Here is a 26,104-nt window from a genome sequence, read left to right on the forward strand (position 1 = left end):
ATACATTGTCCTATTTTGCTAATAGTGCAGCCTGCTGCACATTTTTTCAAAAATTTCCTATTAGTGGCTTTCCACCCGTATCCAGCAAAATTGTGGAAAAACACTGCATAGGATAACAGAGAGGAGGGTTTTTGGGCCTTGCAGCGCCGTTTATGGCTGTCTGCACGGTCTCCGTGTGAGTGCAGCTCGCCCTGTAGTCTGTGTGCAGCCACAGCCGGTTGTATTCAGCTCAGGGTGCGTTACTGACTCATACCGTAAAATGCATTGTCCTTTTTTGCTAATATAGTGCATCCTGGTGCACATTTTTTCAAAAACTTCCTATTAGTGGCTTTCCACCCGTATCCAGCAAAATTGTGGAAAAACACTACATAGGATAACATAGAGGAGGGTTTTTGGGCCTTGCAGCGCCGTTTACGGCTGTCTGCACGGTCTCCGTGTGAGTGCAGCTCGCCCTGTAGTCTCTGTGCAGCCACAGCCGGTTGTATTCAGCTCAGGGTGCGTTACTGACTCATACCGTAAAATGCATTGTCCTTTTTTGCTAATATAGTGCATCCTGGTGCACATTTTTTCAAAAACTTCCTATTAGTGGCTTTCCACCCATATCCAGCTAAATTGTGGAAAAACACTACATAGGATAACATAGAGGAGGGTTTTTGGGCCTTGAAGCGCCGTTTACGGCTGTCTGCACGGTCTCCGTGTGAGCACAGCTCGCCCTGTAGTCTGTGTGCAGCCACAGCCGGTTGTATTCAGCCTAGAGTGCATTACTGCTTCATACCGTAAAATACATTGTCCTACTTTGCTAATAGTGCAGCCTGCTGCACATTTTTTCAAAAATTTCCTATTAGTGGCTTTCCACCCGTATCCAGCAAAATTGTGGAAAAACACTGCATAGGATAACATAGAGGAGGGTTTTTGGGCCTTGCAGCGCCGTTTACGGCTGTCTGTACGGTCTCCGTGTGAGTGCAGCTCGCCCTGTAGTCTGTGTGCAGCCACAGCCGGTTGTATTCAGCTCAGGGTGCGTTACTGACTCATACCGTAAAATGCATTATCCTTTTTTGCTAATATAGTGCATCCTGGTGCATATTTTTTCAAAAATTTCCTATTAGTGGCTTTCCACCCGTATCCAGCAAAATTGTGGAAAAACACTACATAGGATAACATAGAGGAGGGTTTTTGGGCCTTGCAAGCGCCGTTTACGGCTGTCTGCATGGTCTCCGTGTGAGTGCAGCTCGCCCTGTAGTCTGTGTGCAGTTGTATTCAGCTCAGGGTGCGTTACTGACTCATACCGTAAAATGCATTGTCCTTTTTTGCTAATATAGTGCATCCTGGTGCACATTTTTTCAAAAACTTCCTATTAGTGGCTTTCCACACGTATCCAGCTAAATTGTGGAAAAACACTACATAGGATAACATAGAGGAGGGTTTTTGGGCCTTGCAGCGCCGTTTACGGCTGTCTGCACGGTCTCCGTGTGAGTGCAGCTCGCCCTGTAGTCTGTGTGCAGCCACAGCCGGTTGTATTCAGCTCAGGGTGCGTTACTGACTCATACCGTAAAATGCATTGTCCTTTTTTGCTAATATAGTGCATCCTGGTGCACATTTTTTCAAAAACTTCCTATTAGTGGCTTTCCACCCGTATCCAGCAAAATTGTGGAAAAACACTACATAGGATAACATAGAGGAGGGTTTTTGGGCCTTGCAGCGCCGTTTACGGCTGTCTGCACGGTCTCCGTGTGAGTGCAGCTCGCCCTGTAGTCTCTGTGCAGCCACAGCCGGTTGTATTCAGCTCAGGGTGCGTTACTGACTCATACCGTAAAATGCATTGTCCTTTTTTGCTAATATAGTGCATCCTGGTGCACATTTTTTCAAAAACTTCCTATTAGTGGCTTTCCACCCGTATCCAGCTAAATTGTGGAAAAACACTACATAGGATAACATAGAGGAGGGTTTTTGGGCCTTGCAGCGCCGTTTACGGCTGTCTGCACGGTCTCCGTGTGAGCACAGCTCGCCCTGTAGTCTGTGTGCAGCCACAGCCGGTTGTATTCAGCCTAGAGTGCGTTACTGCTTCATACCGTAAAATACATTGTCCTACTTTGCTAATAGTGCAGCCTGCTGCACATTTTTTCAAAAATTTCCTATTAGTGGCTTTCCACCCGTATCCAGCAAAATTGTGGAAAAACACTGCATAGGATAACATAGAGGAGGGTTATTGGGCCTTGCAGCGCCGTTTACGGCTGTCTGTACGGTCTCCGTGTGAGTGCAGCTCGCCCTGTAGTCTGTGTGCAGCCACAGCCGGTTGTATTCAGCTCAGGGTGCGTTACTGACTCATACCGTAAAATGCATTATCCTTTTTTGCTAATATAGTGCATCCTGGTGCATATTTTTTCAAAAATTTCCTATTAGTGGCTTTCCACCCGTATCCAGCAAAATTGTGGAAAAACACTACATAGGATAACATAGAGGAGGGTTTTTGGGCCTTGCAAGCGCCGTTTACGGCTGTCTGCATGGTCTCCGTGTGAGTGCAGCTCGCCCTGTAGTCTGTGTGCAGCCACAGCCGGTTGTATTCAGCTCAGGGTGCGTTACTGACTCATACCGTAAAATGCATTGTCCTTTTTTGCTAATATAGTGCATCCTGGTGCACATTTTTTCAAAAACTTCCTATTAGTGGCTTTCCACCCGTATCCAGCTAAATTGTGGAAAAACACTACATAGGATAACATAGAGGAGGGTTTTTGGGCCTTGCAGCGCCGTTTACGGCTGTCTGCACGGTCTCCGTGTGAGTGCAGCTCGCCCTGTAGTCTGTGTGCAGCCACAGCCGGTTGTATTCAGCTCAGGGTGCGTTACTGACTCATACCGTAAAATGCATTGTCCTTTTTTGCTAATATAGTGCATCCTGGTGCACATTTCTCCGTGTGAGTGAAACTCGCTCTGTAGTCAGATCTGCCCAAAAAAAAAAAAGTAAAGTTCACCAAAAACACCACTTCACAGTTGTGTAGGCCACATTAGCTCATAATAAAGTCTAGTCCACACTTTACAACATTAGTGTTTCTTATACCTGTTAGGAGGAGCTGTTCAGGAATAAGCACACTAAGCCTTTAGTACTTTTCTGCTTATCTTTATCTGTCAACCAAGATGAAGAGGGCAGGGAGTAAGGCACGTGGGCGTGGGTGTGGAGCAGGGAGAGGACGTGGTGATTCTGTGCCTGCTGCGGGCACCGGTGACTCATCATCACCCAGTTTCAGCAGGGAACAGTCCTTCATGCGCAGCTTTGTAGGAGAGCGCCGTACACCGTGCTGCGTGAAGATCAAATTGAAGCCGTTGTCGGATGGATGGCAGCTAACACATCGACTTCAATTAGTGCCACATCCTCTCAGGCACCGAGCACTGGAGAGCAGCCATCTGTCTCTTCACCACCTGCCAAATTGGCCAGGCAGTCAGAGAGCCCAGGACAGGAGCCGTCTCTACTTCTGTTCTCTGAATCTCTTGGCTTGGAAACAGGGGGCCAGCCAAGCAGCATTGGAGAAATGGAAGAAGAGGCAGTGTGCAGTGATGCCCAACAGCTTTGTCTCTCTGACTCTGAAGAGGCGGGTGGGCCAGTGCCTCCGGTCACCATAGCGCAGTACGCATCTGATGATGAAACTCAGGTGCCGCTTTCTGATGCGTACTGTGCTGCCAAGACTACTCAAGAGGAGCAGTTGGTGGCAGAGGGTAGTGTAGATGATGAGGTCCTTGACCCATCGTGGTGTGAGGTACAGGAAGGTGGTGGGAGCAGCTCTGAGGAAGAGATTCCCCGAACGGGCCAAAGAGGGAGAGGGAGGGGGAAGACTGCGGAGCCTGTAGCCTCCACTTTGGCACCAGTTAGGAGCTTGTCTCTTCCAAAAGCCAAAAAGGGCGCTCCCAAGACTTGCAGTGCCTGGTCCTTTTTTGACACAGTTGCAGATGACATTTGCTTTGTCAAATGCAAGCTGTGTCATCAGAAACTCAAACGAGGTAGAAATGTCAGCAACCTCAATACCACAAATATGTGGAAACATGTGCGGAACAGGCACGCGGTGGAGTTACAAAAACACAGTGAAGACCTAGGCCAACCAACAGTGGCAGCTACCACGTCTTCAGCTCGTGTTGCCTCTTCCTCCAGCTCACGCACAGCTGGTTCGGCTTCCTCCCTTAATCGCCATGGAAGAACCTCTGGCACTGTTGTCCAGAGACCCACTGTAATTCCATCCACAGCACCACGTTCCCAGTCATCCTCACACTCCCAGCCCAGTCTACAGCCATCAGTAGTACAGGCATGGGAGAAAAGGCGGCCATTCTCGGCAAACCACCCCCGAGCACAGGCTCTGAATGCAGGCATTGCCAAACTTCTGTCACTGGAAATGCTCTCATTCAGGCTGGTGGAGACTGACAGCTTCCGTGACTTGATGGCATTGGCAGTCCCACAGTACAATGTGCCCAGCCGCTTTTATTTCAGCAGGCAAGCCGTCCCTGCCCTGCACAAGCATGTGGAGGGACACATAAAACACGCGCTACTGAACGCCGTCAGTAGCAAGGTCCACCTCACCACCGATGCGTGGACCAGTCAACATGGACAGGGGCAATACCTTTCCCTCACTGCCCATTGGGTTAATGTTGTTGAGCCGGGTACAGATCGTGCGAGTGGCGCAGGACGTGTCCTGCCCACTCCAAGGATTGCAGTCTGTACGCATTGACTCCTCCTCATACACAAGTTCCTCAGAATTATCGCTGCAGGAGCCGTCACAGTCCACCTCCACATGGACCCGTGATCATTTACCTGTTACGACCGACATGAGCACAGCCGTGGCCAAACGTCAACAGGCCATCTTGAAATTAGTTTCTTTGGGGAATCGAAGCCACACAGCGCAGGAGCTCTGGAATGCCATCAAGCAGGAGAGCGATGTGTGGTTTGTGCCAGCGAATCTCCAGCCAGGCATGGTAGTGTGTGACAATGGCCAAAATCTGGTGGCAGCTTTGGCCCTTGGCAACCTCACTCACATCCCATGTCTGGCACATGTGTTCAATTTGGTTGTGCAGAGTTTTCTGAGGGACTATCCGGATCTTGATGCACTGCTGCACAAGGTCCGCCTACAGTGTGCTCACTTGAGGCGTTCCAGCACAGCAAGATCACGCATTGCAGGTCTGCAGCGCTGATTCCGCCTTCCGGAACATCGCCTCATATGTGACCTACCTACCAGGTGGAATTCCACGTTACATATGTTCGAGCGGTTGTGTGAGCAGCAGCAAGCAGTAATGGAGTACCAGCTGCATCAGGCGCAAAGAAGTCGCACTCCGCGCCGTTCAGACTTCACAACCACAGAGTGGGCCACTATGAAGGACGTCTGCCAGGTTTTGCGTCCCTTCGATTATTCCACGTGGATGGCGAGTGCAGGTGATGCACTAGTCAGCCTGACTGTCCCCCTTCTCTGCCTGCTTCAACAAACACTGGAAGCGCTAAGGGATGATGTTGTGGAAGAAGTGGAGGATGAGGAGTCACCACTTCCATCTGCTTCTGGACAGTCAGCGCCACGTGGTTCCTCACAAAGTCGTAGGCAAGGGACACTTTGTGAGGAGGATGAGAAGTCAATGGACGAGGAAGACGTCCGTCCAAAGGAGGGAGTTACACAATTGTCCAATAGTCAGTGTGTACAGCGAGGGTGGGGTGATGAAGAGCGGGCAGAGATCACGTCTGAAGCAGGGGACAGCGTTTTTTGGCCAGTTGGCAGTCTGCAGCATATGGTTGATTTCATGCTGCAGTGCCTGAGAAACGACCGCCGCATCGCCCACATTCTCAACATGCCTGATTATTGGGTGTACACCCTCCTCGACCCTCGCTACCGGGACAACGTACAAAACCTCATTACACTGTTGACCCGGGAGCGTAAAATGCGGGAGTACCAAGACACACTGGTGAATTCCATCATCTTCTCCAGTCCAACTGAGAGGAGTGCTGCTAGTGCTTTACAAAGCAGCTCAGTGCGTCGAGGCAGTGGAGGAGGCTCTGCACAAAGAGGGAGCAGAAGCAGTGCCTCTGCCCAAGGCAAGACTAGTATGGCCCAACTGTGGCAAACTTTTGTGTGCCCGCCCCAAATGTCTACACCATCACCGGCAGCTCCAGTCAGCAGGAGGCAACGGTTCCGTCAGATGGTGACAGACTACATGTCTTGCCCTCTTACTGTACTCCCAGACGGCTCTTCTCCTTTCAAGTTTTGGGTCTCTAAGCTGGATACATGGCCAGAGCTAAGCCAGTATGCATTGGAGGTGCTGGCTTGCCCTGTGGCTAGTGTCTTATCGGAACGCGTCTTTAGTGCCGCAGGTGGTGTACTAACAGACCGTCGCATGTGACTATCCTCCGATAACGTTGACCGGCTTACTTTTCTGAAAATGAACCAGGCCTGGATCTCGCAGGAATTTGCCACTCCTCTGCCTGATTAAATAATTGGGTGTCATCCAGGTCTCCTGATGTGTTCATCTTTCTACCACCTGAACTGTAATTCCTGGGCTCCAACACCGCCAGTTGAGGCTCAGAAGTGCAGGCTGCACAGTCAAAACATACGACCCAGTGTTATTGGGTTTCAGTAACGTCAGCTGATCCCCAGCTGTGTAGCCGGCAATGTGTCCTGCGACCGCCACGCTGACACAAAAACTGAAATGTTAGGGAACCTATTCCCCCCAGGTGTTTGTTACTGAAAGAGCCACCTTGTGTATCAGTAATGCTGCACAAGGAAAAGGTAGATCTTTTAGTTTAGCTCCTTGCACACGCAGAACTTAACACTTATAAAATGTGTCCACTGATACCGTTAAACCGTCCCGGAGGTGGGACTTTCCTTCGTAATGTGACGCAGCACAGACATCATTCCTACCCCCTTGGTGCCATGCGCCACCTCCTCAGCGTTGTTTTAAGCTGTCACGGAGCCTGCGATGTTCTGTTGTCCCTTGGCCATGCACACTTAGCGCTGCCTGTCTTCTGACATAATTTGGTGTCAGGCTGGCTGCGCCTGTGCGGCCGCGCTGCCCGAGATCCCGCCTCGCAGTCTCTTCTGATTTAATCACACTGCGGGCCTGGGATCCATGGGCATCCGCAGTGCATATCTTCACCTCAGGCTCTCGCTCATCTCCCTCCGCCTTCTTTAGACTGTGTGCCGTCAGCTGATCCCTAATAGCATGCCACGGCCGTGATGCCACACAGTCTGAAGAAGCCAGAAGGAGGGGAGTGAGAGGCGAGGATATGCACTGCGCATGCCCATGGATCCCAGGCCCGCAGTGGGATTACATTAGACGACACTGCGAGGTGGGATCTCGGGCAGCGTGGACGCACAGGCACTGCCAGCCTGACACCTAAATGATGTCAGAAGACGGGCAGCGCTAAGTGTGCATGGCCAAGGGATAACATTACAGCGCAGGCTCCGTGACAGCTTCAAACTACGCTGAGGAGGCGGCGCACGGCACCAAAGGTGTAGGAATGACGGCTGTGCTGCGTCCCATTACGAAGGGAATTCCCACCTCCGGGACAGTTTCACGGTATCAGGGGACACATTTTATTAGTGTTCAGTTCTGTGTTTGCAAGGAGCATAATTAAAAGAGCAACCTTTTCCTTTTGCAGCCTTAGTGCTGCACAAGATGGCTCTTTCAGCTACAAACGCCTTGGGGGGGTTAAAGGTTCCCTTTCAACTTGCTCCAATCAGGCTTCGGCCTACACTCTGTTCCTATGCTCCTCCTGCTGTCCCTGGGCTCTAACACCGCCAGTTGGTGCCTGGAAGTGCTGTCCGCACAGTCAACAGTCGCTCCTCTGTTATTGGGGTTCAGTAACGTCAGCTGTTCCCCAGCTGTGTGTGCCGCAATACCTCCAATCTGCTCCTCCTGCTGTCCCTGGGCTCTAACACCGCCAGTTGGTGCCTGGAAGTGCTGGCTGCACAGTTAACACTTGCTGCCGTGTTCTTGGGTTTCAGTAACGTCAGCTGATTCCCAGCTGTGTATCTGGCAAAACCTCCAATCTGCTCCTCCTGCCGTCCCTGGGCTCTAACACCGCCAGTTGGTGCCTGGAAGTGCTGTCCGCACAGTCAACAGTCGCTCCTCTGTTATTTGGGTTCAGTAAGTTCAGCTGTTCCCCAGCTGTGTGTGCGGCAATACCTCCAATCTGCTCCTCCTGCTGTCCCTGGGCTCTAACACCGCCAGTTGGTGCCTGGAAGTGCTGTCCGCACAGTCAACAGTCGCTCCTCTGTTATTGGGGTTCAGTAACGTCAGCTGTTCCCCAGCTGTGTGTGTGGCAATACCTCCAATCTGCTCCTCCTGCTGTCCCTGGGCTCTAACACCGCCAGTTGGTGCCTGGAAGTGCTGGCTGCACAGTTAACACTAGCTGCCGTATTCTTGGGTTTCAGTAACGTCAGCTGATTCCCAGCTGTGTATCCGGCAACGTGTCATGCGACCGCCATGCTGGCACACTAACAGACATTGACATGCCTACAGTGCAGGCTTCGGCCTACACTCTGCTCCTCCTGCTGTCCCTGGGCTCCAACACTGCTGGTTGCTGCCCGGAAGTGCTGTTTGCACAGAGCCAAACACCTCGTCAAATGTGTTAGTGGGTTTCAGTCACGCCTGCTGCTCCCCTGCTGTGTATCCGGCAACGTGTCATGCGACTGCCACGCTGGCACAACTTAAATTTAAGGGAAAACAAATATGAAGCAACATAGCCATAAATATAGTCAAATTTTATTAGAACATATATCAAAATACAGAACAACAAGTTTATAAAAACTGGGGTAGAAAATATGCAAAAGAAATAACCACCGTAAGGAAAAATATAAGGCGAATGCCAAATATACAGAAATAATTAATGAAAAAATAATTCATGAAAAAAGTCACCAAATATGATAATCTGTGCGTACTAGACTACTATCAAACATGGCAAAGGCCTATGTCGCGCAAAAGTGAAAAAAGAAGAAGAAAAACCGGCATGCTAATTAGTCCTATCAGACAGTATTCACCTGGAGCATATGCAATTTAGAAAAATGGAAATCCTCTATAGTAAACCAAAATTGGTTAAAAAATACGCTACAAGAAAGTATATCAAAGTATATGATAGGAAAAACACTCCTAGGAAGACTGGAGCCATCCTCAAAAGAAATCTCCAAAAAATGCTTTCTCCTGCATAGAAGTCAGTGCCCGCAGCAAAAAAACATGGTATTGAACCTATGTCTATGATGTAACCAGATGGCTTAAAAAGTGCATGCAACTGAGCAAAAACCTCTAGGAATGATACGATAGAGACCCATCTAAGCTCCAACTCATATATGCTAAATGTGCAATGATACAACAAATGGGGAATTAGCAGCCATAATAATTACCTAACGGTGGTAGCAGCAACCCGACGCGCGTTTCGCGTGTAGCTTCGTCCAGGGATGAGTGCATACTAATTGTTCGTTGCCAGATGCTTAAGTAGTAAAGGACCAATCACGATTGGATGCAGTAAAATTACGGCGCTTCCGCGGGCGTTCCCGCACGTCGCCGCTGCTGATCAGCGTCATGTTTCCCCCATTAAATCTCTACCCAGATATAGAGATGTTTGTTAAGTTGGTTACAGCAGAATTTGAAAAAATTGGCACATCCCCTAGCAGGCACAACCTTTCAGGGATCCACAGGGCAGCTATTAAGGAGCTCAAAAACCTCAAGGGGGTGCTAATAAAACCTGCTGACAAAGGAGGTAATGTTGTGGTGTGGCCAACACACATGTATGAGAGAGAGGCCTTTAGACAGCTACGAGATGAGACCTGCTACAAAAAGCTAACATTTAATCCTACGTCTAAGTTCCAGCAAGAATTGCAGAATATTCTGGATGAGGCATTTTATAAAGGCCTCATCTCCAGGGATTTGCAAAGTCATCTTATCCCCCAACATCCAAGAATGGCCTGTATCTATTTTACCCCTAAAATTCATAAAAATTCAGATATTCCACCCGGGCGGCCTATAGTTTCGGGGAATGGCAACTTATGTGAGACTATCTCAAAATTTTTGGATTTCCACCTTAAGCCACTAGTATATGACCTCCCATCCTATGCTAAAGACACTGGTGATGTCCTGAGGAAAATCGAAGGGATACCATGGGAGGATGATATGTGGCTCGTCTCAATGGATGTCGAGTCGCTGTACACATCTATTCACCATCGAGATGGAATCCAAGCGGTTAGAACATTCTTGACAATGACTGAACATGATCCTGATTTTGCCGATTTTCTTCTTGTTTTGTTAACCTTTGCCCTGGAGCATAACTTTTTCATTTTTAAGGAGACCATCTATCTCCAAAAGCAAGGCACCGCTATGGGTGCAGCTTTTGCATCTTCATACGCAAACTTGTTTTTGGGTATGTGGGAGAGGGGGCTGTTTCTCACAAAACCGGTGGCATACATCGAGGGGGTCCTGTTCTGGACCCGCTACATAGATGACATTTTGTTCATCTGGCAGGGTTCAGAGCAGGACCTCCTTGAATTCGTTAAAATCTTAAACGACAACAATTTGAATATCAGGCTTACTGAGAAACATAGTCAAACTACTATTGATTTTTTAGATATTCAGATTGCAGGTATAGTGGGAAAAACCCTGGAAACGGATGTTTTTAGGAAGAAAACAGCAGTTAACAACTTGCTCCATGCCTCATCTTCCCATCCCAAACCCCTCATAAACAGTATCCCTACGGGGCAATTTTTGAGGGCGAGACGAATTTGCTCAAATGATGTTATGTTTCAAGAACAAGCTCGCAAGCTTACGACTAGATTTGAAGAACGAGGCTATTCAAAAAGAAGTATTAAAAGAGGCTATAAAAAAGCCAGAAAAGCGAATCGTACGGATCTATTGCAATCCCATGGTAATGAGAAAACTGCTGCTGAATCGACGGTGCGCTTTATCTCTACGTACAACAGTAAATGGTTCGAAGTGAGGAAGGCTTTGGAAAAATACTGGCCCATTTTATTGACTGACCGTACCCTTATTAAGCATCTACCACGGAATCCAGCCATTACGTACCGTCGATCCCCGAATTTAAAAGATCAACTCGTACATAGTTACTATCGCGGACCTCAAATAGAAAAAAGTTTTACCTCGAGGGGCCCCAAATGGGGATTCTACCCATGCGGAGAATGCATAGCCTGCCCTAACATGCTGCGTGCGACGGAATTCAAATCATGTGACGGTAAGAATACATTCACCATCACGCAACACATTACTTGTAACACTACTGGGGTTGTATATATAGCAACGTGCACGTGCCCCAAAGTGTATGTGGGACTTACTTCTAGGGCGCTTAAAATCAGGGCAAGGGAGCATTATCGAGACATCATAAATGCCCCTAAGATAGATGACCCTTCGCTCTTGAAGCCCATTCCTAGGCATTTTAGAAAATTCCACAATTGTGATGCTACACTTCTATCCATCACTGGTATTGATAAGGTCTATGTTGACACTCGGGGAGGTAACTGGAAGAAAAAGCTAGCACAGTTAGAGGCCCAATGGATTTTTAGGATGGGTTCCATCCAACCGTCAGGTTTAAATGAAGTTCTCAGCTTTGCCCCATTTTTGTGAAAACTTTCTGCTATGTTTTTTATGTTTTTAGGTATGCTTTTTATTGCTTATTTAGTACTAGTTACTTTTTGTTTTTAACTCTTGATTCTTATTTTATCCTTTTAGTAAGTTCACCGATGTTGTGAAGTACTGGCTTAATCACGATTTTGTTATCCATGAGGTCTGATGCCGTTATGAATATTCCCGCTCAACTAGGATGACCATATCAAGAAGGACTTGTTTATTCTCTTTTAACATTATATGGACACTTCTTGCACATGTTCTAGCACATATTATTATATTACCTGTGATTGTACTTATACTACGCAGATATTTTATGCACCAGTATTTATTGTATATGCATGTTTTGTTTATGTAATATGTATATTTATATGCTTTCTTAATAGCCTTTTTTAGTATTAGGCTATAGTGTTTCATTTTGCACCTTGCACTTAGATATTGGGGAGCATCTCTTTGGTGCCTGCCTATAGACATGCACTTTGACACCTTTTTCATTGGTTGGAGGTTCTCCTCTCAACTAATTAGCTATTTTCCTTCCTGGTATTATTTCTTTTACGGTCTTCAGCGGCTTTTACAGATGGCGCCTTCATCTCTTAAACCCCTTTTATAGGATAGGCCCCGCTTTGGCGGACCTTGTTTACATTAGGGACGCATCATGGCTGGGTATACATCTTTTTCAGTAGCGCAGTATGCGTTGGTGCGGGCCCTTAGTTGCTATGGTTGCCGCATCCTAGCTGGCGTCCGTGCCTCCCACTACTCTTGGTGCAGTGTGCGCTTGCGTGGGCTCCCTGCTTTGTCGTTGCTGTGGAGATGCGTCTCTGCTGGCACCTGGTCCGCCCCCCGCCCTGACGCGTCGGGCTGGGGGAGTGGCCACGCGTCACATGACGCTGATCAGCAGCGGCGACGTGCGGGAACGCCCGCGGAAGCGCCGTAATTTTACTGCATCCAATCGTGATTGGTCCTTTACTACTTAAGCATCTGGCAACGAACAATTAGTATGCACTCATCCCTGGACGAAGCTACACGCGAAACGCGCGTCGGGTTGCTGCTACCACCGTTAGGTAATTATTATGGCTGCTAATTCCCCATTTGTTGTATCATTGCACATTTAGCATATATGAGTTGGAGCTTAGATGGGTCTCTATCGTATCATTCCTAGAGGTTTTTGCTCAGTTGCATGCACTTTTTAAGCCATCTGGTTACATCATAGACATAGGTTCAATACCATGTTTTTTTGCTGCGGGCACTGACTTCTATGCAGGAGAAAGCATTTTTTGGAGATTTCTTTTGAGGATGGCTCCAGTCTTCCTAGGAGTGTTTTTCCTATCATATACTTTGATATACTTTCTTGTAGCGTATTTTTTAACCAATTTTGGTTTACTATAGAGGATTTCCATTTTTCTAAATTGCATATGCTCCAGGTGAATACTGTCTGATAGGACTAATTAGCATGCCGGTTTTTCTTCTTCTTTTTTCACTTTTGCGCGACATAGGCCTTTGCCATGTTTGATAGTAGTCTAGTACGCGCAGATTATCATATTTGGTGACTTTTTTCATGAATTATTTTTTCATTAATTATTTCTGTATATTTGGCATTCGCCTTATATTTTTCCTTACGGTGGTTATTTCTTTTGCATATTTTCTACCCCAGTTTTTATAAACTTGTTGTTCTGTATTTTGATATATGTTCTAATAAAATTTGACTATATTTATGGCTATGTTGCTTCATATTTGCTTTCTTGGATGTTGACTATACTATTTTGGAGCATTGCCACTTAACTAGGCAGGCACTTTTCCCTGTTTGATGCATTGTTATTGCTGTACTAGTTTACAGTCTTTCTTTTTTTCTGCCAGGATGGATTTGAAAGCCAGAGATAGAAGCTGGCTTACGTCTATTGATACTATTTTTGGTGGGGAATCTATGCAACAGGTACCTGCAGAAAGTGGGCATAAATTGGAACTTAAAACCTCTTTGAAATTCTTTTTAAAGAAGAGAACTCGAACCTGGTGGAATAAGGCATCCCTGGAGAGCTATTTAGCGAAAGGCCTCATACCGAGAGGTCTACGGGTACGCATTATGCCCTCCTTTCCAGTCGAGGATATGTCCTTTAAAACAAGATGGGAGGAAGCATGTTCAACCTGCTCTAGGGTGTTCATGGAGCTTCTTATAGGCAATAACAAAAAAAGCCTGGATAAGTTGGATACGGAAATAGAAGACACTCAGAGGAAACTGAATGAGAATCTAACTGCATCTGAAATGGATGGTTTTAATAAGGAAATTGACAGTCAATTCTCTATCTGGGAAAAAGAAATAAAAGAAACCAAAGCAAAGAAATTTCAGAGGGATTTACAGGATTATAAAAGTGGCACTGTCTATAGATGGCAATCTGCTACCTCTAAACCATCCAACCTATCTCGTTCATCATCCATGTCATCCTTGTCCTCAAAAGAAGCAGAAGAGGGGCATAGTCGGATGTATAATCTGCGCAAAAACAACTATAGAAGGAGGTATGACACTCCTAGAAAATTTGGGAGAAATAATGGAGGCGCTTCGACCTCTAAGTTACAGGTGATTAATCTGTCCGACTATGAGCTTACGATAGCACAGCAAGAGGTGCTTCGTTTAGGTCTTTCTTTCTCACCTACTTCATCCTTCAATTCCTTTCTAGCTATAAAGGATCTTCAGTTGTTTGCCCGTAAGTTGGTCCTTAAAAAGTTGCATGATAGAAACATCGGGGAAAATTGGACAGACGCTGACTTGCAAGCCATAGCCATTCTGGAGGAACTAGAGGGTGAACAACAACCTGATCACGGAGTCGATACAGGTAATCCAAAAAATTTCTTTCCCCCTATTCCTAAGAGGTTTCCCCCATTAAATCTCTACCCAGATATAGAGATGTTTGTTAAGTTGGTTACAGCAGAATTTGAAAAAATTGGCACATCCCCTAGCAGGCACAACCTTTCAGGGATCCACAGGGCAGCTATTAAGGAGCTCAAAAACCTCAAGGGGGTGCTAATAAAACCTGCTGACAAAGGAGGTAATGTTGTGGTGTGGCCAACACACATGTATGAGAGAGAGGCCTTTAGACAGCTACGAGATGAGACCTGCTACAAAAAGCTAACATTTAATCCTACGTCTAAGTTCCAGCAAGAATTGCAGAATATTCTGGATGAGGCATTTTATAAAGGCCTCATCTCCAGGGATTTGCAAAGTCATCTTATCCCCCAACATCCAAGAATGGCCTGTATCTATTTTACCCCTAAAATTCATAAAAATTCAGATATTCCACCCGGGCGGCCTATAGTTTCGGGGAATGGCAACTTATGTGAGACTATCTCAAAATTTTTGGATTTCCACCTTAAGCCACTAGTATATGACCTCCCATCCTATGCTAAAGACACTGGTGATGTCCTGAGGAAAATCGAAGGGATACCATGGGAGGATGATATGTGGCTCGTCTCAATGGATGTCGAGTCGCTGTACACATCTATTCACCATCGAGATGGAATCCAAGCGGTTAGAACATTCTTGACAATGACTGAACATGATCCTGATTTTGCCGATTTTCTTCTTGTTTTGTTAACCTTTGCCCTGGAGCATAACTTTTTCATTTTTAAGGAGACCATCTATCTCCAAAAGCAAGGCACCGCTATGGGTGCAGCTTTTGCATCTTCATACGCAAACTTGTTTTTGGGTATGTGGGAGAGGGGGCTGTTTCTCACAAAACCGGTGGCATACATCGAGGGGGTCCTGTTCTGGACCCGCTACATAGATGACATTTTGTTCATCTGGCAGGGTTCAGAGCAGGACCTCCTTGAATTCGCTAAAATCTTAAACGACAACAATTTGAATATCAGGCTTACTGAGAAACATAGTCAAACTACTATTGATTTTTTAGATATTCAGATTGCAGGTATAGTGGGAAAAACCCTGGAAACGGATGTTTTTAGGAAGAAAACAGCAGTTAACAACTTGCTCCATGCCTCATCTTCCCATCCCAAACCCCTCATAAACAGTATCCCTACGGGGCAATTTTTGAGGGCGAGACGAATTTGCTCAAATGATGTTATGTTTCAAGAACAAGCTCGCAAGCTTACGACTAGATTTGAAGAACGAGGCTATTCAAAAAGAAGTATTAAAAGAGGCTATAAAAAAGCCAGAAAAGCGAATCGTACGGATCTATTGCAATCCCATGGTAATGAGAAAACTGCTGCTGAATCGACGGTGCGCTTTATCTCTACGTACAACAGTAAATGGTTCGAAGTGAGGAAGGCTTTGGAAAAATACTGGCCCATTTTATTGACTGACCGTACCCTTATTAAGCATCTACCACGGAATCCAGCCATTACGTACCGTCGATCCCCGAATTTAAAAGATCAACTCGTACATAGTTACTATCGCGGACCTCAAATAGAAAAAAGTTTTACCTCGAGGGGCCCCAAATGGGGATTCTACCCATGCGGAGAATGCATAGCCTGCCCTAACATGCTGCGTGCGACGGAATTCAAATCATGTGACGGTAAGAATACATTCACCATCACGCAACACATTACTTGTAACACTACTGGGGTTGTATATATAGCAACGTGCACGTGCCCCAAAGTGTATGTGGGACTTACTTCTAGGGCGCTTAAAATCAGGGCAAGGGAGCATTATCGAGACATCATAAATGCCCCTAAGATAGATGACCCTTCGCTCTTGAAGCCCATTCCTAGGCATTTTAGAAAATTCCACAATTGTGATGCTACACTTCTATCCATCACTGATATTGATAAGGTCTATGTTGACACTCGGGGAGGTAACTGGAAGAAAAAGCTAGCACAGTTAGAGGCCCAATGGATTTTTAGGATGGGTTCCATCCAACCGTCAGGTTTAAATGAAGTTCTCAGCTTTGCCCCATTTTTGTGAAAACTTTCTGCTATGTTTTTTATGTTTTTAGGTATGCTTTTTATTGCTTATTTAGTACTAGTTACTTTTTGTTTTTAACTCTTGATTCTTATTTTATCCTTTTAGTAAGTTCACCGATGTTGTGAAGTACTGGCTTAATCACGATTTTGTTATCCATGAGGTCTGATGCCGTTATGAATATTCCCGCTCAACTAGGATGACCATATCAAGAAGGACTTGTTTATTCTCTTTTAACATTATATGGACACTTCTTGCACATGTTCTAGCACATATTATTATATTACCTGTGATTGTACTTATACTACGCAGAAATTTTATGCACCAGTATTTATTGTATATGCATGTTTTGTTTATGTAATATGTATATTTATATGCTTTCTTAATAGCCTTTTTTAGTATTAGGCTATAGTGTTTCATTTTGCACCTTGCACTTAGATATTGGGGAGCATCTCTTTGGTGCCTGCCTATAGACATGCACTTTGACACCTTTTTCATTGGTTGGAGGTTCTCCTCTCAACTAATTAGCTATTTTCCTTCCTGGTATTATTTCTTTTACGGTCTTCAGCTGCTTTTACAGATGGCGCCTTCATCTCTTAAACCCCTTTTATAGGATAGGCCCCGCTTTGGCGGACCTTGTTTACATTAGGGACGCATCATGGCTGGGTATACATCTTTTTCAGTAGCGCAGTATGCGTTGGTGCGGGCCCTTAGTTGCTATGGTTGCCGCATCCTAGCTGGCGTCCGTGCCTCCCACTACTCTTGGTGCAGTGTGCGCTTGCGTGGGCTCCCTGCTTTGTCGTTGCTGTGGAGATGCGTCTCTGCTGGCGCCTGGTCCGCCCCCCGCCCTGACGCGTCGGGCTGGGGGAGTGGCCACGCGTCACATGACGCTGATCAGCAGCGGCGACGTGCGGGAACGCCCGCGGAAGCGCCGTAATTTTACTGCATCCAATCGTGATTGGTCCTTTACTACTTAAGCATCTGGCAACGAACAATTAGTATGCACTCATCCCTGGACGAAGCTACACGCGAAACGCGCGTCGGGTTGCTGCTACCACCGTTAGGTAATTATTATGGCTGCTAATTCCCCATTTGTTGTATCATTGCACATTTAGCATATATGAGTTGGAGCTTAGATGGGTCTCTATCGTATCATTCCTAGAGGTTTTTGCTCAGTTGCATGCACTTTTTAAGCCATCTGGTTACATCATAGACATAGGTTCAATACCATGTTTTTTTGCTGCGGGCACTGACTTCTATGCAGGAGAAAGCATTTTTTGGAGATTTCTTTTGAGGATGGCTCCAGTCTTCCTAGGAGTGTTTTTCCTATCATATACTTTGATATACTTTCTTGTAGCGTATTTTTTAACCAATTTTGGTTTACTATAGAGGATTTCCATTTTTCTAAATTGCATATGCTCCAGGTGAATACTGTCTGATAGGACTAATTAGCATGCCGGTTTTTCTTCTTCTTTTTTCACTTTTGCGCGACATAGGCCTTTGCCATGTTTGATAGTAGTCTAGTACGCGCAGATTATCATATTTGGTGACTTTTTTCATGAATTATTTTTTCATTAATTATTTCTGTATATTTGGCATTCGCCTTATATTTTTCCTTACGGTGGTTATTTCTTTTGCATATTTTCTACCCCAGTTTTTATAAACTTGTTGTTCTGTATTTTGATATATGTTCTAATAAAATTTGACTATATTTATGGCTATGTTGCTTCATATTTGCTTTCTTGGATGTTGACTATACTATTTTGGAGCATTGCCACTTAACTAAGCAGGCACTTTTCCCTGTTTGATGCATTAAATTTAAGGGAACCTGTCCCCCCCAGGTGTTTGTTACTAAAAGAGCCACCTTGTGCAGCAGTAATGCTGCACAAGGAAAAGGTGCCTATTTTCGTTGTGCTCCTTGCACACGCTGAACCTAACACTTATGAAATGTGTCACCTCACACCGTCCAACCGTCCCAGAGGTGGGACTTTCCTTTGTTATGTGACGCAGCACAGCCATCATTCCTACCCCCTTGGCTCCGTGTGCCGCCTCCTCAACGTTGTATGATTCTGTCACGGACCCTGCGCTGTTATGTTATCCCTTGGCCATGCACAGTTTGTGCTGCCCGTCTTCTGACATCATTTGGTGTTGGGCTGGCTGCGCCTGTGCGTTCACGCTGCCCGAGATTCCACTTTGCAGTGTCATCTAATGTAATCCCACTGCGGGCCTGGGATCCATGGGAATGTGCAGTGCATATCCTCGCCTCTCACTCCCCTCCTTCCGGCCTCTTCAGACTGTGCGGCGTCAGCTGATCCCTAATAGCATGTCACGGCCGTGACGCCGCACAGTCTGAAGAAGCCGGAAGGAGGGGAGTGAGAGGCGAGGATATGCACTGCGCATGCCCATGGATCCCAGGCCCGCAGTGGGATTACATTAGACGACACTGCGAGGTGGGATTTCGGGCAACGTGGACGCACAGGCGCAGCCAGCCTGACACCTAATTATGTCAGAAGATGGGCAGCGCTAAGTGTGCATGGCCAAGGGATAACATTACAGCACAGGCTCCGAGACAGATTAAAACAACGCTGAGGAGGCGTCGCACGGCACCAAGGGGGTAGGAATGACGGCTGTGCTGCGTCACATTACAAAGGAAAGTCCCACCTCCGGGATGGTTTTACAGTGTGAGGGGACACATTACATGAGTGTGTAGTTCAGCGTTTGCAAGGAGCATAATTAAAAGAGCCACCTTTTCCTTTTGCAGCATTAGTGCTGTACAAGATGGCTCTTTCAGCAACAAACACCTGGGGGGGGTTAAAGGTTACCTTTCAAGTTGCTCCAGTGCAGGCTTCGGCCTACACTCTGCTCCTCCTGCAGACTCTGGGCTCTAACACCACCAGTTCGTGCCCGGAAGTGCTGGCTGCACAGAGCAAAACACCCGCCAATGTGTCAGTGGGGTTCAGCAACGCCAGCTGTTTCCCTGCTGTGTAGCCGGCAACGTGTCCTGCAAACGCCACGCAGACACAACAGAACTAAAACTGCCACTAGTGCAAGCTTCGGCCTACACTCTGCTCCTCCTGCAGACCCTGGTCTCTAACACTGCCATTTCGTGCCCGGAAGTGCTGGCTGCACAGAGCAAAACACCCGCCAATGTGTCAGTGGGGTTCAGCAACGCCAGCTGTTCCCCTGCTGTGTAGCCGGCATCATGTACTGCAAACGCCACGCAGACACCAGAACTGAAATTAAAGGGAACCTGTCCCCCCCAGGCCCCCCACAGCCACCTTGTACAGCAGTAAAGCTGCATTCGTACAAGGTGGCTCATTAAGTTATTCTCCTTGCACACGTCGAACTCAACAAGTCTAAAATGTGTCCCCCGTCCCTGAGGTGTGACTTTCCTTTGTAATGACACGCAGCAACCCCCTTGGAAGCGCTGCCCGGCTTCTGACATCATTGTTTGGCTTGCTGCGCCTGTGCGTCCGCCCTGCCCAATACAACGCCCCTCGTTGTCTTATTTCTTTTGACTGTGAGGGTGTGATTGATGGGCACGAGCAGTGCATATCTTCGCCTGTCTTCACTCATCTCCTTCCGCCTTCTTCAGACTGTGCGGCCTCATGGCCGTGGCATGCGATAAGGGATCAGCGGAGGCCACCCAGTCTGAAGCAGGTGTAAGGACATGAGTGAGAGGTGAACCTATTTACTGCGCAAGGCCATGAAGCCCAGCCCCGCAGTGTCAATTAATGAAAAGACACTGCGGGGCTGGGATTCATGGGCATCACTAGCCGCAACCGCCGACATGAAATGAGGTCAGAAGACGGGCAGCGCTAACAGCGCACGGCCAAGGGATAACACAGCAGCGCAGACTCCTGTACAGCAAATAACGAGGCTCAGGAGGCTGCGCCCAGCACCAAGATGGGATTTTTGACAGCTGTGCTGCGTCTCATTAAGAAGGCAACTCACGCCTCCAAGACAGTTTGACTTTATAAGGGGCTAAATTTTATATGTGTTTCATTCAGCGTGTGCAATGAGCAAAATTTAAAGAGCAACCTTTTACTTGTGCAGCATTGCTGCTGCACAAGGTGTGGCTCTTCTAGTTTGTAACACCTGAAGGTGGGTTAAAGGTTACCTTTGAAATTGGTTCAATTAGGCTTCGGCCTACACTCTGCTCCTCCTGCATACCCTGGGCTCTAACACCGCCAGTTTTTGCCCGGAAGTGCTAGCTACACAGAGAAAAACACCAGCCAATGTGTCAGTGGGGTTCAGCAACGCCAGCTGTTCCCCTGCTGTGTAGCCGGCATCATGTCCTGCAAACGCCACGCAGACACAACAGACCTAAAACTGCCACCAGTGCAGGCTTTGGCCTATACTCTGCTCCTCTCCTCCTCCTGCCAACCCTTGGCTCTAACACCGCTAGTTTGTGCCCGGAAGTGCTAGCTGCACAGAGAAAAACACCCGCCAATGTGTCAGTGGGGTTCAGCAACGCCAGCTGTTCCCCTGCTGTCTAGTCGGCAACGTGTCCTGCAAACGCCACGTAAACACAAAGCTGCCTCCAGTGCAGGCTTCGGCCTACACTATGCTCCCCCTGCTGACCCTTTTCTCCAACACCGCTAGTTGGGGCTCTAGGAAGACAATCTTGAATAGGTCCACATCCTGGTTCCAGCACCGTCAGCTAGTTCTCGGCAGTGTCTTTGTCACGGGTACTCCCTCCTGCCCAGCCTGGTTCCAGCACCATCAGCTGGTTCCGGGTAGTGTCAAGGTCACTTACACGCCTATACGTTGTCCAGTCGTGTTGCGGTTGGGTTAGCCAACTCCATGGTGCCTCCAGTTTAGGAGCTTCCTATCTGGGCTGCAGGAACTGGCAAGCAAGGCTGGTTCTGTAGTGCCAGTAGGCCAAGCTCCCCCTATTGGACTGTAGGTGTTCGACAACTGCGGCAGCCTCATGGCTAGCTGTTCTCTCTTCTCCTGTGGACCTTCTGCTCCACATCCTGGTTCCAGCACCGTCAGCTGGTTCCGGGTAGTGTCAAGGTCACTTACACACCAATACGTTGTCCAGTCGTGTTGCGGTCGGGTTAGCCAACTCCATGGTGCCTCCAGTTTAGGAGCTTCCTATGTGGGCTGCGGGAACTGGCAAGCAAGGCTAGTTCTGTAGTGCCAGTAGGCCAAGCTCCCCCTGTAGGACTGTTGGTGTTCGGTAACTGTGGCAGCCTCGCGGCCTAGCTGTTCTCTCTTCTCCTGTGGACCTTCTGCTCCACATCCTGGTTCCAGCACCGTCAGCTGGTTCCGGGCAGAGCCTTTGGCTTAGGTGCCTCTTTCTATGTATCTGAGTTCCGCCAACGTCAGGCGGTCCTTGGTAGTGCTTTTTAGCACGGGTACCTCCTGCTTAGTAACCGGGTTCCAGCACCATCAGCTGGTCCTCGGTCGTGCCATTGGCTCTTGCACACTTGGGCAACGCATCCAGGTTCCAGTACTGTCAGCTGGTTCTCGGCAGTGTCTTTTGTTATGACCTGGTGGTAAGGAGCACCCGGAATGACATGATGGCTAAACTCACAGGACAAGCTCTGGGAAGTGGGAACTTTGCTGACCGCAATCCCTAATCCTATCACACACACTAGAAATAGCCGTGTAGCGTACCTAACAGGCATAGACACCTCGGCACAGCCTAAGAATTAGCTAGCCCTAGAGATAGAAAATAAAGGTTACCTTGCCTCAGAGAAATTTCCCCAAAGGAAAAGGCAGCCCCCCACAAATATTAATTGTGAGTTAAGATGAAAGTCACAAACACAGAAATTAAACAGGTTAGCAAAGGGATGCCAGACTAACTAAATAGAGAGAGGATAGGAAAGGTATCTTTGCGGTCAGCACAAAACTACAAAAGACCACGCAGAGTGTGCAAAAAGACCCCCGCACCGACTCACGGTGTGGAGGCGCCACCCTGCATCCCAGAGCTTCCAACTAGCAAGACACAATCACGAAAGCAGGCTGGACTAGAAAACCATGAACAGAAAATAACAAATGGGGACTTAGCTTCTTGCAGGAAGAGACAGGTCTCCAGACGATCCAAGAGCGAACAGAACCAGCACAGGAACATTGACAGCTGGCATGGAGTAACAATCTGAGTGGAGTTAAATAGAGCAGCCAACCAAAGGATAAACCACGTCACCTGTGTAAGGAACCTCAGAAGCAGCAGCTTCACTCACAGCCACCAGAGGGAGTCCATGGACAGAACTCGCCGAAGTACCATTCACGACCACAGGAGGGAGTTCGAAAACAGAATTCACAACAGTACCCCCCCTTGAGGAGGGGTCACCGAACCCTCACCAGAGCCCCCAGGCCGATCAGGATGAGCCAAATGAAAGGCACGAACTAGATCAGCAGCATGAACATCATAGGCAAAAACCCAGGTATTATCTTCCTGACCATAACCCTTCCACTTGACCAGGTACTGGAGTTTCCGTCTCGAAACACGAGAATCCAAAATCTTCTCCACCACATACTCCAACTCCCCCTCGACCAACACCGGGGCATGAGGATCAACTGAGGGAACCATAGGCGCCACGTATCTCCGCAACAACGACCTATGGAACACATTATGGATGGCAAAAGAAGCTGGAAGGTCCAAACGAAATGACACAGGATTAAGAACTTCAGAAATCTTATATGGCCCAATGAAACGAGGCTTAAACTTAGGAGAGGAAACCTTCATAGGAACATGACGAGATGACAACCAAACCAAATCCCCAACACGAAGTCGGGGACCAACACAGCGCCGGCGGTTAGCGAAACGTTGAGCCTTCTCCTGGGACAATGTCAAATTGTCCACCACATGAGTCCAAACCTGCTGCAACCTGTCCACCACCGTATCCACACCAGGACAGTCCAAAGGCTCAACCTGCCCTGAAGAGATTCGAGGATGGAAAACAGAAAAAAGGAGAAACTAAAGTAGCCGAGCTCGCCCGATTATTAAGGGCGAACTCAGCCAAAGGCAAGAAGGACACCCAATCATCCTGATCAGCAGAAACAAAGCATCTCAGATATGTTTCCAAAGTCTGATTAGTTCGTTCGGTTTGGCCATTTGTCTGAGGATGGAAAGCCGAAGAAAAAGACAAATCAATGCCCATCTTAGCACAAAAGGACCGCCAAAACCTGGAAACAAACTGGGAACCTCTGTCCGACACGATGTTCTCTGGAATGCCATGCAAACGAACCACATGCTGGAAAAACAATGGCACCAAATCAGAGGAGGAAGGCAATTTAGACAAGGGTACCAAATGGACCATCTTAGAGAAGCGATCACAAACCACCCAAATGACCGACATCCTTTGAGAAACAGGAAGATCAGAAATAAAATCCATGGAAATATGCGTCCAGGGCCTCTTCGGAACCGGCAAGGGCAAAAGCAACCCACTGGCACGAGAACAGCAGGGCTTAGCCCGAGCACAAGTCCCACAGGACTGCACAAAAGAACGCACATCCCGTGACAAAGAAGGCCACCAAAAGGATCTAGCCACCAAATCTCTGGTACCAAAGATTCCAGGATGACCAGCCAACACCGAACAATGAACCTCAGAGTTAATTCTACTAGTCCATCTATCAGGGACAAACAGTCTCTCCGCTGGACAACGGTCAGGTCTATCAGCCTGAAACTACTGCAGCAGGTGCCGCAAATCAGGGGAGATGGCAGACAAAATTACCCCCTCTTTAAGAATACCCGCCGGCCCAGGAACAACCGGAGAGTCAGGCACAAAACTCCTTGACAGGGCATCAGCCTTCACATTCTTAGATCCCGGAAGGTATGAAACCACAAAATCAAAACGGGAGAAAAAGAGCGACCATCGAGCCTGTCTAGGATTCAACCGTTTGGCAGACTCGAGATAAGTCAAATTCTTGTGATCCGTCAAGACCACCACGCAATGTTTAGCTCCTTCAAGCCAATGTCGCCACTCCTCGAATGCCCACTTCATGGCCAACAACTCTCGATTGCCAACATCATAATTGCGCTCAGCAGGCGAGAATTTTCTAGAAAAGAAGGCACATGGTTTCATCACCGAGCCATCAGAACTTCTTTGCGACAAAACAGCCCCTGCTCCAATCTCAGAAGCATCAACCTCGACCTGAAACGGGAGCGAAACATCTGGCTGGCACAACACAGGGGCAGAAGAAAAACGACGCTTCAACTCCTGAAAAGCCTCTACAGCCGCAGAGGACCAATTGACCACATCAGCACCTTTCTTGGTCAAATCAGTCAACGGTTTAGCAATACTAGAAAAATTAGCGATGAAGCGACGGTAAAAATTAGCAAAGCCCAGGAACTTCTGCAGGCTCTTCACAGATGTCGGCTGAGTCCAATCATAAATGGCCTGAACTTTAACAGGGTCCATCTCGATAGTAGAAGGGGAAAAAATGAAACCCAAAAATGAAACCTTCTGAACGCCAAAGAGACACTTTGACCCCTTCACAAACAAGAAATTCGCACGAAGGACCTGGAACACCATTCTGACCTGCTTCACATGAGACTCCCAATCATCCGAAAAGACCAAAATGTCATCCAAATATACAATTAGGAATCTATCCAGGTACTCTCGAAAGATGTCATGCATGAAGGACTGAAACACAGATGGAGCATTAGAAAGCCCGAATGGCATAACCAGGTACTCAAAATGGCCCTCGGGCGTATTAAATGCTGTTTTCCATTCATCGCCCTGTTTAATTCGCACAAGATTATACGCCCCTCAAAGATCTATCTTGGTGAACCAACTAGACCCCTTAATCCGAGCAAACAAATCAGACAGCAGCGGCAAAGGATACTGAAATTTGACTGTGATCTTATTAAAAGGCGATAATCAATACAAGGTCTCAAAGAGCCATCCTTATTGGCCACAAAAAATAACCCTGCTCCCAACGGTGACGACGACGGGCGAATATGACCCTTCTCCAAGGACTCCTTTATATAACTCCGCATAGCGGCGTGTTCTGGCACCGATAAATTGAACAGTCGACCCTTAGGAAACTTACTACCAGGAATCAAATCAATAGCACAATCACAATCCCTATGAGGAGGTAGGGCACCGGATTTGGGCTCATCAAATACATCCCGGTAATCCGACAAAAACTTAGGGACTTCAGAAGGAGTGGAAGACGAAATTGACAGCAATGGAACATCACCATGTACCCCTTGACAACCCCAGCTGGACACAGACATTGATTTCCAATCCAATACTGGGTTGTGGACCTGTAGCCATGGTAACCCCAAAATGACCACATCATGCAGATTATGTAACACCAAAAAGCGAATATCCTCCTGATGTGCAGGAGCCATGCACATGGTCAAATAAGTCCAGTACTGAGGTTTATTCTTGGGCAAAGGCGTAGCATCAATTCCTCTCAATGGAATAGGATACTGCAAGGGCTCCAAGAGAAAACCACAGCGCCTAGCAAACTCCAAGTCCATCAAATTCAAGGCAGCGCCTGAATCCACAAATGCCATAACAGAATAGGACAACAGAGAGCAAATCAGAGTAACGGACAAAAGAAATTTTGACTGTACCGTACCAATGGTGGCAGACCTAGCGAACCGCTTAGTGCGCTTAGGACAATTGGAGATAGCATGAGTGGATTCACCAC

This window comes from Ranitomeya imitator, chromosome 4 (assembly GCF_032444005.1).
Source record: "Ranitomeya imitator isolate aRanImi1 chromosome 4, aRanImi1.pri, whole genome shotgun sequence".
NCBI classification, from domain to species: Eukaryota; Metazoa; Chordata; class Amphibia; order Anura; family Dendrobatidae; genus Ranitomeya; species Ranitomeya imitator.